General features: G+C 36.7%; 1 pseudogene; it reads left to right on the top strand.

The window, feature by feature from the left end:
* Positions 1-5,086: 5,086 nt before the first annotated feature.
* Positions 5,087-6,041, top strand: LOC114042095 (annotated as a pseudogene).
* Positions 6,042-14,085: the final 8,044 nt, after the last annotated feature.

The following is a 14,085-nucleotide window of genomic DNA, read 5'->3' as shown; positions in this document are numbered from 1 at the left end:
ACATCACACAAGTAGTAAGTAGCAGGACTATGATTTGAATCCGGGTCTTTTACCCAAGATGTTTCTATGACACTGGGTATATTCAATGACTTTCACCCCTACTAGACTGGAAACTTATGAGGTACAATACTGGCTCTTTTCAGGTAAGGATTGTTTCATTCTTTGTCACTTATATCTCCTGCTCCTAGCACACACAGTGCCTGGCACATAGTAGGTACTTAATAAAAACTTGTTGATTGATTGAGACATTGTGTCTTACATAAATTTCACCTGTGGACCAATATCACTTGTGCACTAAAAATACCAGCTATTAAATAATTTTTTGTCAAATGAAGGAGCAAAAGAATGAATGAATTTTAGAATGCATAACAGAGGATATGAAATTCGCTTGGAAAGGTAAGTGCCTCAGATTGTGGATGACCTTTATTGACAGACAGTGGTATCTGAAATTTGCTTAATGTAAACTTTAAAGTCACTAATACCTTTTTTCTTTTTTTTTTTTACTTAATAAATGTATTTATTTTTAGTTTTCAACATTTACTTCCACAGGATTTCAAGTTCCAAATTTTCACCCCACCTTGCCCCTCCCCCCACCCCAAGATGGCATGTATTCTGAATACCTCTTCCCCTAGTCTGCCTTCCTTTCTATCTCTCCCCCCTTCTCTTATCCCCTTCCCCTTCAATTTTCCTGTAGGGCAGGATAGATTTCTGTACCCCATTTCCTGTATTTCTTATTTCCCAGTTGCATGTGAAAACATTTTTTTAAATACATGTTTTTAAAACTTTGGTTTCCAAATTTTCTCCCTTCCTCTCTCCCCATCCACCCTCATTGAAAAGGCAAGCAACTCAATATATGTTATACATGTGCAGTTGTGCAAAACAGTTCCATAGTAGACATGCTATGAAAAGCTAACTCTATTTCCCTTAATCCTACCCTGCCCCCCATTTATTCTATTCGTTCTTTTGACCCTGTCCCTCCTCAGAAGTATTTGCTTCTGATTACTCCCTTTTCCAATCTGCTCTCTTCTCTATCATCCCCCTACTCTCTTGCCACCTCCCCCCCCCAATGTTCGTGTAAGGTAAGGCAGATTTCCATACCCAATTGAGTGTATGTTATTCCCTCCTTAAGTCAAATCCTATGAGAATAAGATTCACTCATTCCTTCTCACCTTCCCCCATTTCCCCTCCACTGTAAGAGCCTTTTCTTTTCTATGTTTTCTTTGTGAGATAATTTGCCCTATTCTACCTCTCCTTTTCTCCTTCTCCTAGTATAATTCTCTCTCACCCCTTAATTTTATTCTCCAGATATGACCCCTTCATCTTCAACTCACCCTGTGCCCTCTATTTACCTCTCTCAATCTCTCTCTCTCTCTCTCTCTCTCTCTCTCTCTCTCTCTCTCTCTCTCTCTCTCTGCATACATACATACATATAATTTTTTTCCCTCCAACTACCCTAATACTGACAAAGGTCTCATGATTTACAAATATCATTTTTCCATGCAAGAATGTAAACAGTTCAACCTTAATAAGTCTCTTATGATTTCTCTTTCCTATTTACCTCTTCATGTTCCACTTCAGTCTTGTATTTGAAAGTCAAATTTTCTATTCAGCTCTGGTCTTTTCATCAAGAATGCTTGAAAGTCCTCTATTTCACTGAATGAACATTTTTTCCCCTGAAGAATTATATTCAGTTTTTCTGGGTAGGTGATTCTTGGTTATAATCATATCTCCTTTGCCCTGCAGAACATTATATTCCATGCCCTACGGTCCCTTAATGTAGAAGCTGCTAAATTTTGTGTTGTCCTGATTGTGATTCCACAATACTTAAATTGTTTCTTTCTGGCTGCTTGCAATATTTTCTCCTTCACCTGGGAACTCTGGAATTTGGTGACAATATTCCTAGGAGTTTTCCTTTGGGGATCTCTTTCAGGAGGAGATTGGTGGATTCTTTCAATTTCTATTTTGCCCTCTGGTTCTAAAATATCAGGCAGTTTTCCTTGATAATTTCTTGAAAGATGATGTCTAGGCTCTTTTTTTGATCATGGCTTTCAGATAGTTCAATAATTTTTAACTTCTCTCTCTTGGATCTATTTTCCAGGTCAGTTGTTTTTCCAATGATATACTTCACATTGTTTTCTAATTTTTCATTCTTTTGGATTTGTTTTACAGGGTCTTGATTTCTCATAAAGTCACTAGCTTCCAATTACTCTATTCTAATTTTTAAGGAAGTATTTTCTTCAGTAAGCATTTGGACTTCCTTTTCCATTTGGCCAATTTTGCTTTTTAGGACATTCTTCTCCTCATTGGCTTTTTGGACCTCTTTTGCCATTTGGGTTAGGCTATTTTTTAAAGTGTTATTTTCTTCAGTATTTTTTTGGGTCTCCTTTAGCAAGCTGTTCACTTGTTTTTCATGATTTTCTTGCATCACTCTCATTTCTTTTCCCAGTTTGTCTTGTACTTCTCTTACTTGCTTCTCAAAATCTCTTTTGAGCTCTTCCAAGGTCTGGGACTGATTCCCATTCTTCTTGGAGGCTTTGGATGTATGAGCTTTGGCTTTGTTGTTTTCTTCTGGTTGTATATTTTGATCTTCTTTGTCACCAAAGTACAATAATATAGTCTGACTCTTTTTACGCTGCTTACTCATGATCCCAGCCAATTACTTGAGTTTTAAACTCTTTGTTAAGGTAAGAGTCTACTTCCAATGTGGAGAATGTACTGTCCCAAGCTTCAGGGGTTTGTACAGCTGTTTTCAGAGATACTTCTAAGGACCTGTAAATTTTCAATTCTTCCAGGGTGGTACGATAAGGGGCAAGGTGTTTCCTCTCCACCGCCACAACAAGCTCCACCACACCAGCACTCGTCCTCGCCCCAGGACCACACCTCAGAACTGTGACCCAGATCCAAGCATGGGCAAAGCAAGAGATTCCTGCCTCAGCACTGGCAAAGAGATCACTGCAATCCTCTTCTGATCAGCCACTCAATTCTCCCTCAGTCTGTGGGCCAGAAGCTCAGGAAGCAGCCGCTGCCCCAAGGAATGAGGCTGGGATCCTGCACTCTTCTCTCACCATAGCAGTCACAGACTTTTCCCACTGACTTTCCAAATTGTCTTTGGCGTTCATGGGCTGACAAGTCTGGAAACCACCACAGCTGCCCGTGATTCAGCCCTCTGAGGCCTGCTCCAGGTTTACTGTGGCCTGCACACCCACTCCAAACTGCACTCCTCTCCCCACCCGGTGTGATATACCTTTCTGATCAACCATTTGTGTTATCTTGGGCTGGAAATTTGTTTCACTCTGTCTTTCTGTGAGTTCTGCTGTTTAGAATTTGTTTAGAGCCATTTTTTGTAGGTATTTGGAGGCGTTTGGGGGAGAACTCAAGCATGTCACTGCTTTCACTCTGCCTCACTAATACCTTTTGAGAAGAGTAACAATCTGACCAATTGTATGCTTAAAAAGTTTATTCTGGATGTAATATGAATGATTCATTAGAGGGGAGAGAGAGAGATCAGGAGGAAAGACCAGTAATAGGCTTTTGTAATGTCAAGAAAAGTGATCATTTCAGCTTCTATTCTTTTTTTTCTGAAGATTTATTTTTTTTATTTTTTGAACTGATTTTTTTTTAGTTTTCAACATCTACTTTTATGAGATTTTGAATTCCAAATATTTTTCTTCCTCCTTCACCACTCCCACCCCAAGATGGCATGCAATCTGATATAGGTTATACATGTACAATCATATTAAACATATTTCCACATTACTCATGGTGGGAAAGAAGAATCAGAGCAAAAGAGGAAAACCACAAAAAAGACAAAATAGTGTTCAACTTCCATTCTTATAAGAATGATAAGAATTCCAAATGAGAGACACAGTGTTATAGGGGACCAGTTTTGGAGTCATCAAAACCTGGGTTCAAACCTGTTTGTGATATATACTAAATTTATGACTAAGGATAAGTTACCCAATTTCATAATGCCCCAGGAAATATTGTAAAAGAATTTATAGATTAGTTACTTATTTATTTGTCCCTGGCAACCCTTCACGGCAATGACTTCATACTTCTGTACATCTCTCAGAAAAGGTGGAATGGAGGGGAACTTTAAAAATATTTAATATTTATTTTACTGTGATTTCACAATTTTCTAGAAAAAGATTATAAAATAGGACTGGCTATTTTTTAGAATATGATGCTTTTATATTTTATAATAAATTTTGTTGGTAACATTTGTTTTTATATCACCTACAGCTTGCAAGATAAGTCTTCCTCCTAACCCTTTCAATGCGCCATCACTTGTCATAAAAATCAGAGAGAGAAACAGAGGGAGAGAAAGTTCAATTAAACAAACAAAAACTTAAAAAAAAAAAGACTGGTTCCCACATATTCAAAGTAGATGAGAAGGCCCTTTTTCAGATTTCTTCTTCAGGGCAAACTTGGTCATTATAATTTCACTTCATTCAGTTTCAATTATTTTATGTTTGTTCTTTCAAACATTATTGTGATCATTGTGTATATTGTTTTCCTGATTCTTCTTATGGAATTTACTTTGTATAAATTTATTTATTCTCACAATTTTCAGGAAATTCAATAATCATTACATTTTCTCTCTTTGATTTCTCCTCTAGATCTGTCACAATTGACATCATTGTTTCTAAATCTTTCCATCTGAGGAATTTTCAGGTTTTCTTTTTTGCTTATGATACTATTTGATCATTCTGTTCTCAGAAAAAAATAAATTAACTTTATATAACATCTATTATTTTGTTCTATCTTAATCTTGTTGTGAGATTTCTTAACTAGCTCTTTATTTCATCAAACTTGTTTTTATTGTAGACAGAATTTATGGTGTTGATATTGATTTGATTGGAGGATATTTAAACTATTTTCAAATCTTAGACTTAAACGCTTTAATCTAGGTTTATATTAATAGTTTAAGAATACATGTAGGTATTTGTATCTACTGCTGTTGTTGAACTCAAGAAGAAATTGTATCATTCATGAGATCTCAGGTCAGCAGACATTGAGAAATAGTCACATCTGTCTAATAACATTTTTTCTCATCTCCACAGATTCCCACCTGAAAGTTCAAAGGACAATGGATACAGGGAATCATTCCATGGTGACAGACTTTATCCTTATGGGATTAACAGACCAGCCAGAACTCCAGCTGCCCCTCTTCTTACTCTTCCTTCAAATATACATTATCTCCATGATGGGGAATGTGGGATTACTCCTTCTTATCAGGATCAGTTCTCAGCTTCACACACCCATGTACTATTTTCTTAGTAACTTGTCCTTTGTTGATCTTTGCTGCTCCTCTGTCATTACCCCCAAAATGCTGGTGAGCTTTGTGTTAGAGAAGAACATCATCTCCTACTCAGGATGCTTGACTCAGTTCTTTTTCTTCTGTATTTTCTGTATTGCTGACTGCTACATGCTGAGAGCCATGGCCTATGATCATTATGTTGCCATTTATAGCCCCCGACCTATAACAGTGCCATGTTGCAGAATATCTGCTTCTTGCTAGTGGTAGGAGTGTATACTATGGGGGTCTTTGGAGCCATTACTCATACAAGTGGTCTACCCAGACTGTCCTCTGTGGTAACAATGTAATTAGTCATTATTTTTGTGACATTTCTCCCCTTTTGAAGCTCCCCTGCTCTGGCACCTACATCAGTGAACTTTTGGTGATACTGCAAATTGTGATCAACTCATTGGTAGCCACTCTACCAGTCTGGATGTCTTATGCTTTCATCCTCTCCAGCATCCTCAGGATCCATTCTGCTAAGGGCAGGTTCAAAGCCTTTAGCACCTGTGGATCCCACCTGGCATCTGTGGTTATCCTGTATGGCGCCATCATTTTTATGTACTGTCAGCCTGCATCAACCAGCAATATCATTGAACAGAAAGTGTGCTCGGTGATCTGTACCACAGTCATCCTTATGCTAAACCCCTGGATCTATAGTCTGAGGAACAAGGATGTGAAGGATGCACTGAAGAAAATCATGAAGGACTACATAGTTTCCTGGTACAAGTATCATCATTAAAAGTCACTGAGATCTTAAATAAATTTTCTGCTTCTTCACAGTGGTGTTTTATTTCCTTTGAGGCACAAATCAAATGTGGACATCATTGCAAAGTTGGGAAAGCCATATTTTTCCTTGTCAGTTTCCCTTGCTGCATCTCAACAATTTGTGTTACTAGGTTTCTTCCCCATTAGAACATCCTAATGTAATTTACCACTCATGTTAACCTTCCATTAATCATGTTTTCCATCCAAAATTTACTTGTGCCATATCACATTGTCTAAGATCTCCATCTCAGATCATTGACAATATTAGAACTCATGCTACCCAACTGCATCTTGCTAAAATGAAGTACTGAGAATTGATTGTACCCTGAGGTTCAATGGTAGGAATGTAGAGAGTATACCTCAGTAGTAAAGTAGAAATGGCACCATAATGATTAGTCTTCTTCCTATGTTTAGATTAATGGGAATCAGTTACATATTAAGCCTAATGTTTTAATTGAAAAAAATTTAGGAAACTTCCCTGACTTATAAACCTCATAATATTCACATTTATGTGTTCATATTTAGAAAGTACACTCCTTCAGGGCAGAAACTTTTATGTATTTGTCTTTATATCTCCAATGTCTAATAAATGCTTTACACATTGTAGGTGCTTAATAAATTATTATTTAATTGAATTAATGTATAAAAGGAAAACAGTAGTCTATTTTGTCTGATGTATTGAGGGAAGTGATATGAGATGGAATTGGAAGTATAAGGAGGTGCCCAGTTGTGATAGGCTTTGAATGTCAGGCTAAGGAATATGTACTTTATTTAGGATGTAGCAGGTTTTAAGGAGAAAATAGCAGATTTTGAATGGAGAAGGGATGATATGTTTAGACATATACATACAAAATATTGTTCAGGTAGTTCTATGAAGGAATTAAAGGTAGAGAAGAGATTTGATGAGGGAAAGTCAATTAGGAGGTTATCACAAAATTATAAGAGAGGCAATGAATACAAAAAGAGAGAACATATCTGGTTGAATCCATGACACTGGGTTACTGGTTTATAGCCCTGGGTTCTGGTATTCCCAGACTATGGAGATAGTCATTGTTATGGAGAGGAGAGACTCAAGCAGATGCTACCTTAGAGTTCAGCATTTAATGATGTCTTTTGAATTTGTTTTTCAGGAACTGTATGTTGAAGAATTCTGCTTAATTGCAGCCAGAAGATAAGAATTTATTCTCTTGTTCATGCCAAACAGATGGGTTGCACCAAGCAGTTTACTCAGTCTTTTCATGACTGCTTTGTCTCTTTTGAGACTTTGGGGGACTTCTGTTCCTAAAGACAATGATCAGAAAATCCATTAGTCAACAAATTCTGGCCTGGTGTTATTATTGCCTACATTGGTAGAGATTACTGGAGGGGTTTATATCTCTGAAGATTGAGAAGTGACATGCTCTCTTCTAGGTGGCTGAGGCACAAAAGGAAACAACCATATTTTTGCACATTTAGGTCCTTTTCCCTTTTTTCATGATCTCTTTGGGATACAGACCTAGTAGTGGTATTTCTGGGTCAGAGGGTATGTACAGTTTGATTTTCCTTTGCACAAAGTTCCAAATTGCTCTCCAGAATGTTTGGATCAATTCAACAATGCATGTGTCCAAATTATCCCACATCTTCTCCAGCATTTATCATTTTCCTTTTCTGTCATATTAGCCAATCTGATAGGTGTGAGGTGGTAACTCAGAGTTGTTTTAATTTGCATTTCTCTAATCAAAAGTTATTTAGAGTACTTCTTCATATACCTATAGATAGCATTGATTTCTTTATCTGAAAACTGCCTATTCCTAGGTAAGAGCTGTTTTGCTCTCTCTCTCTCTCTCTCCCAACTTTCTCATCTCTTTCTCTATGTCTCTGATCCTTTCTCCTAATTAGGCATGCATTTGTACTATCATAAATGCACATACAAGAAATATAGGTAATCTAATTTCTCTTGGTAACTCAAAATTTTTTGGTGACATTGCTTATATGATGACTCTTTCTGTCTTTAAAGACCAAATGAAGTAATAAAAATTGAGAAAATGACATGTAGAGCAATGGGATCTGGCTCCCTTCCCATCTGGGTTTCTTTGTTTGTTTTTTTTTTAAGATGCCACTTTGTTTATTGTTTATTGATTTAAGAAAACATTCATTTTTAGTGCAAAATACATCCTTTAAAGCTTTACTCAGTACAAGGGTCTTTCACACACATTTCAATATCATATAAGTCTCCATGACAGAATGCATATGGAGATAACTAGATTTCATTCACTCTCTCCTTCTACACAGATGGAAATGAAGTATGAAAAATTTTGCACCTATTACAATGAATAACAAGTAAAAATAGCTCTATATCTACTTATTTATCCATCCATTCATCTATCTATGTTTTTATATGAGTCTATCTATCTACATATCTTTTAAAGGTCAATAAGATTGTATTTACTGGGTGTCTTTTTTATGGTAATTTTTATTTATATTTTGTTTTCAACATTTACTTCCACATGATTTTGAGTTCCAAATTTTCACCCCATTTTGCCCCTCCCCAGACCCCAAGATGGCATGCATTCTGAATACCCCTTCCCCTAGTCTGCCTTCCCTTCTGTCTCTCCCCCCTTCTCTTATCCCCTTCCCCTTCAATTTTCCTGTAGGGCAGGATGGATTTCTATACCCCATTTTCTGTATTTCTTATTTCCCAGTTGCATGTGAAAACATTTTTTAAACATGTGTTTTTAAAACTTTGGTTTCCAAATTTTCTCCCTTCCTCCCTCCCCACCCACCCTCATTGATAAGGCAAGCAACTAAATATAGGCTATATAGGTGAAGTTATGCAAAACACTTCCATAGTAGACATGCTGTGAAAAACTAACTCTATTTCCCTTAATCCTATCCCATTCCCCCATTTATTCTATTCTTTCTTTTGACCCTGACCCTCCTCAGAAGTACTTGCTTCTGATTACCCCCTTTCCCAATCTGCCCTACTCTGTATCATCCCCCTACTTTCTTGTCCCCTTCCCCCCCTATTTTCCTGTAGGGTAAGACAGATTTCCACACCCAATTGATTGTGTATGTTATTCCCTCCTTAAGTCAAATTCTATGAGAATAAGATTCACTCATTCCCTCTCACCTTCCCCAGTTTCCCCTCCACTGTAAGAGCCTTTTCTTTTCTGTTTTTTTTGTGAGATAATTTACCCCATTCTACCCCTCCCTTTCTCTTTCTCCTGTTATAATCCTCTCCCACCCCTTAATTTTATTCTCCAGATATGAACCCTTCATTTTCAACTCACTCTTTGCCCTCTATCTATCTATCTACCTATCTATCTATCTATCTATATCTATATATATGTACATATAATTTTTCCCCTCCAACTACCCTAATACTGACAAAGATCTCATGAGTTAAAAATATCATCTTTCCATGCAGGAATGTAACAGTTCAAACATAATAAGTCTTTTATGATTCTCTTTTTCCGGTTTACCTCTTCATGTTCCACTTGACTCTTGTATTTGAAAATCAAATTTCCTATTCAGCTCTGGTCTTTTCATCAAGAATACTTAAAAGTCCTCTATTTCACTGAATGACCATTTTTTCCCCTGAAGGATTATACTCAGTTTTGCTAGGTAGGTGATTCTTGGTTGTAATCATATCTCCTTTGCCCTCCAGAATATTATATTCCATGCCCTATGGTCCCTTAATGTAGAAGCTGCTAAATCTTGTGTTATCTTGATTGTGTTTCCACAACACTTGAATTGTTTCTTTCTGGCTGCTTGCAATATTTTCTCCTTCACCTGGGAACTCTGGAATTTGGTGACAATATTCCTAGGAGTTTTCCTTTGGGAATCTCTTTCAGGATGAGATTGGTGGATTCTTTCAATTTCTATTTTGCCCTCTGGTTCTAAAGTATCAGGACAGTTTTCCTGGATAATTTCTTGAAAGATGATGTCTAGGCTCTTTTTTTGATCATGTCTTTCAGATAGTTCAATAATTTTTAACTTCTCTCTCTTGGATCTATTTTCCAGGTCAGTTGTTTTTCCAATGAGATATTTCACATTGTTTTCTAATTTTTCATTCTTTTGGATTTGTTTTACAGTGTCTTGATTTCTCATAAAGTCACTAGCTTCCAATTGCTCTATTCTAATTTTTAAGGAAGTATTTTCTTCAGTAATCTTTTGGACTTCCTTTTCCATTTGGCCAATTTTGCTTTTTAGGGCACTCTTCTCCTCATTGGCTTTTTGGACCTCTTTTTCCATTTGGGTTAGGCTATTTTTTTAAGGTGCTATTTTCTTCAGTATTTTTTTGGGTCTCCTTTAGCAAGCTATTCACTTGTTTTTCATGATTTTCTTGCAAAACTCTGTTTTTCCTCTACTTCTTTTACTTGCTTCTCAAAATCCCTTTTGAGCTCTTCCAAGGCCTGGGACTGATTCATATTGTTCTTGGAGGCCTTGGATGTAGGAGCTTTGGCTTCATTGTCTTCTTCTGGTTGTATGTTTTGATCTTCTTTGTCACCAAAGTAAGATAATATAGTCTGCCTCATTTTGCACTGCTTACTCATGATCCTGGCCAATTACTTGAGTTTTAAAGTCTTTGTTAAGGTAAAAGTCTGCTTCCAATGTGGAGAATGTACTGTCCCAAGCTTTGAGGGTTTGTATAGCTGTTTTCAGAGATACTTTTTCCATTCTTCCAAGGTGCTATGATAAGGGGTGAGGTGTTTCCTCTCCACCGCCACAACAAGCTCCACCACAACAGCATTCCTTCTCACCCCAGGACCACCCCTCAGAACTGTGACCAAGATCCAAGCACTGTAAAGCAAGAGATTCCTGCCACAGTGTTGGCAATGAGATCCCTGCAATCCCCCTCTGATCATTCACTCAATTCCGCCTCAGTCTGTGGGCCAGAAGCTCAGGAAACAGCCATGGCCCCTGGGACAGCTGAGACCTAGCTCCTTCTCTCACTGCAGTCACAGACTTTTCCCACTGACCTTCTAAGTTGTCTTTGGCATTCACGGGTTGAGAAGTCAGGAAACCACTACAGCTGACTGTGATTCAGTCCTCTGAGGCCTGCTCCAGGGTTGCTGCAGCCTGTGCACCCATGCCACACTGTGCTCCTCTCCCTGCCTGGCACGATATACCTTTCTTATCACCCATCCAGGCTGTCTTTGTCTGGAAATTTGTTTCACTCTGTCTTTTTGTGGGTTCTGCTGCTTTAGAATTTGTTTAGAGACCTTTTTATAGGTATTTGGAGGGGTTTGAGGGGAGAGCTCAAGCAGGTCACTGCTTTCGCTCTGCCATCTTGGCTCCACCCCACCCCTGCTGGGTCTGTGTTTCTTTGTTGACAAGTGGTAACCAGAGGTGGGGTCAAGTAGTTTGACTGAGCCACTGAGTGAAATATTTACCAAGGGAAGAGGTATAGAAATTGTTATTATTTTTTTTGGTGGGGGTTTCAGGGTGGTATAAATGCCATGACATATGAATAGCCAGTCTAACTATTCATTGAACCCACAAATTCCATAGGAAAAATTAAGGCCCAACCAATGTTTGTCTTCTGGGAAAGAGGGAAGGACACCACAAAGAGTGCAAATAGCCCAGCCACTAAAGGAGCTGAGTCTAGAGGGACTGCAAGCAGCAGAGCTAGGAAGGCCACCACAGTACCATATAGAGGGGAACAACTGTTTTAGAGAGTAAAAAAATCCTCATGAAATGGTTTGACTCCACTTTCTATTTGGAACATCTAATGATATACTTTTTTGAAAAATATGTATCTCTACCCAAGCATCTAAATTGTAAAAAAAAAAAAAAAGACTAAAAGTGAGAAATAAAAGTACCAGCATTATCTCCATTAAGCAAACTCTCATTTTGGGTGTGAAACAAATAAAGTACTATTTACTGAGTTTTATTTCACTCTTTTGGTTGTTGTGAATCAAAGTCAACACTAGGGGAAAAAGATGAAAATAAAGATAAGAAAAAAACCAAGGATGCCCATTATCATCACTATTATTAAATATTGTACTGGAAATGTTAGCCATAGCAGATACTATGATGGAATTCTTGCAAAATCCTAGAGATTCAACTAAAAATAGTTGAAACAATTAATAATTTTGGCAAAGTAGGAGGATGTAAAATAAGCCAACATAAATCATTAGCATTTCTATATATTTCCAACAAAACCCTGCAAGAAGAGAGAGCAAGAGATGTTTCATTTAAAATAGTCAGAGACAGTTTAAAGTGCATTGGACTATGCCTGCCAAGAAAAACCCAGAAACTATATCATCATAGCTATAAAACATGTTATATGAATAATGCCAGATTTAAATAAGTGGAGAAACATTGTTTATGGTTGGGCAAAGCCACTATACTAAAAATGACAATTCTACATAAATCAATCTATTCAATACCACTTCAATAAAATTACCAGAAATTTTATTGAGCTATAAAATTAATAACAAAATTCATTTGGAAAAACAAAATTTAAGTAATATCAAATGAATTAATGAAAAATTATAAAGGAAGGAGATGTAGTAGTACCAAATGTTAAACTGTAATATAGTAATTTACAGTACTTTGTAATACAGTAATTTGCAATATCATCTGATATTGGCTCAAAATGAAATGGTGGATCAGTGGAATAGAGTATGTACACAACATAGAGTAATAAAAGAATATGTTAACTTCCTATTTGATAAATGCAAAGTTCTAAACTTTTGGGATAAGAATGCACTATTTGCTAAAAAAAAAAAATCTGGGGAAAACAGAACACAATCTAGACCTAGAAACTAGGTCAAGATCAGTATCACAAACTGCTCAACAAGATAAGGTCAAAATTGATACACGACTTAGACACAAAAGGAGACGTGTTCAATCATTTGATATAGTAACCTATCTCACACTATATGGAAGTAGATGGGGAAGGGACCAAGAGAAGAGAATAGGAGCTGACAGAAGAAAGTGCAGATTAAGGGAGAAAGTGGTCCAAAGCAAAATAGACTTTTGAGGAAGAACAGGGTAAAAAGAGAGAAAGAGAGAAGGAAAAATAGTATGGAAGAAATACAGTTAATAACTACAACTGTGAATGTGAATGGAATGAACCACCTATAAAACAGAAGTGGATAGCAGAATGGATGAAAAAACAGAATCCAATGACAAATTGTTTAAGAGAAACACATATAGAGAAAAAAAAGGGCTGTAGCAGAATTTACTTTGCATCAGAGGCGAAAACATAAAAGCAGGGGTAGCCAAAATGATCTCAGACAAAGCAAAGGCAAAACTAGATCTCTAAGGAGATAAGCTGGGAAACTGCAGTTTGCCCAAAAGTAGTATATGCAAGAAAGTAATAGCAATACTAAAAACTAATGTAGCAAATGGCATAGCATTCAAATTCTTTGATAGAATACTACTATAAACTATTTGGTATAACAAACAAAGGAGTCCTACCAAAGTCCATTTATACCACAAATATGGCACTAATACCTAAACAAAGAAGGGGGAAAAACAGAAAAAAAATCTATACAACAATTTTCCTATAGAATATTGATACAGGAATTTTAAATAAAATACTGGCAAGGAGATTACAGTAGTATATCACAGAGATCATGCATTATAACCAGGTGAGAAATATAACAGGAATTCAGAGCTGATTCAACATTAGGGAGACTATCAGCATTATTGACCATATCAACAGCACAACCAATAAAAATCATATGATTATTTCAATATATGCATTAGTAGCTTTTGATAAAACAAAACACTCATTCCTAGTAAAAACCTAAGAAAATGTAAGAATAAATGGAACTTTCCTTGAAATGATAAGTAGCCTCTCTCTAAAACTATCATCAAGGATTATCTGTAATGGGTATGAGCTAGAAGTTTTTTTTTTTCCAGTAAGATCAAGGGTGAAGCAAAGATGTCCATTGTTATCCCTACTATTCAGTATTGTTCTGGAAACTCTAGCTACAGAAATAAGAGAAGAAAAGGAAATTAAAAGAATTAGAACAGGCAATGAGAAAACAAAATTATCACTCTTTGCAGATGATACAATTGTA

Source organism: Vombatus ursinus, unplaced genomic scaffold (genome assembly GCF_900497805.2).
Source record: "Vombatus ursinus unplaced genomic scaffold, bare-nosed wombat genome assembly UNPS02014258.1, whole genome shotgun sequence".
In the NCBI taxonomy this organism is placed as follows: Eukaryota; Metazoa; Chordata; class Mammalia; order Diprotodontia; family Vombatidae; genus Vombatus; species Vombatus ursinus.
The sequence above is the reverse complement of the archived record's forward strand: the minus strand, read 5'-3'. Positions and strand labels throughout refer to the sequence as shown.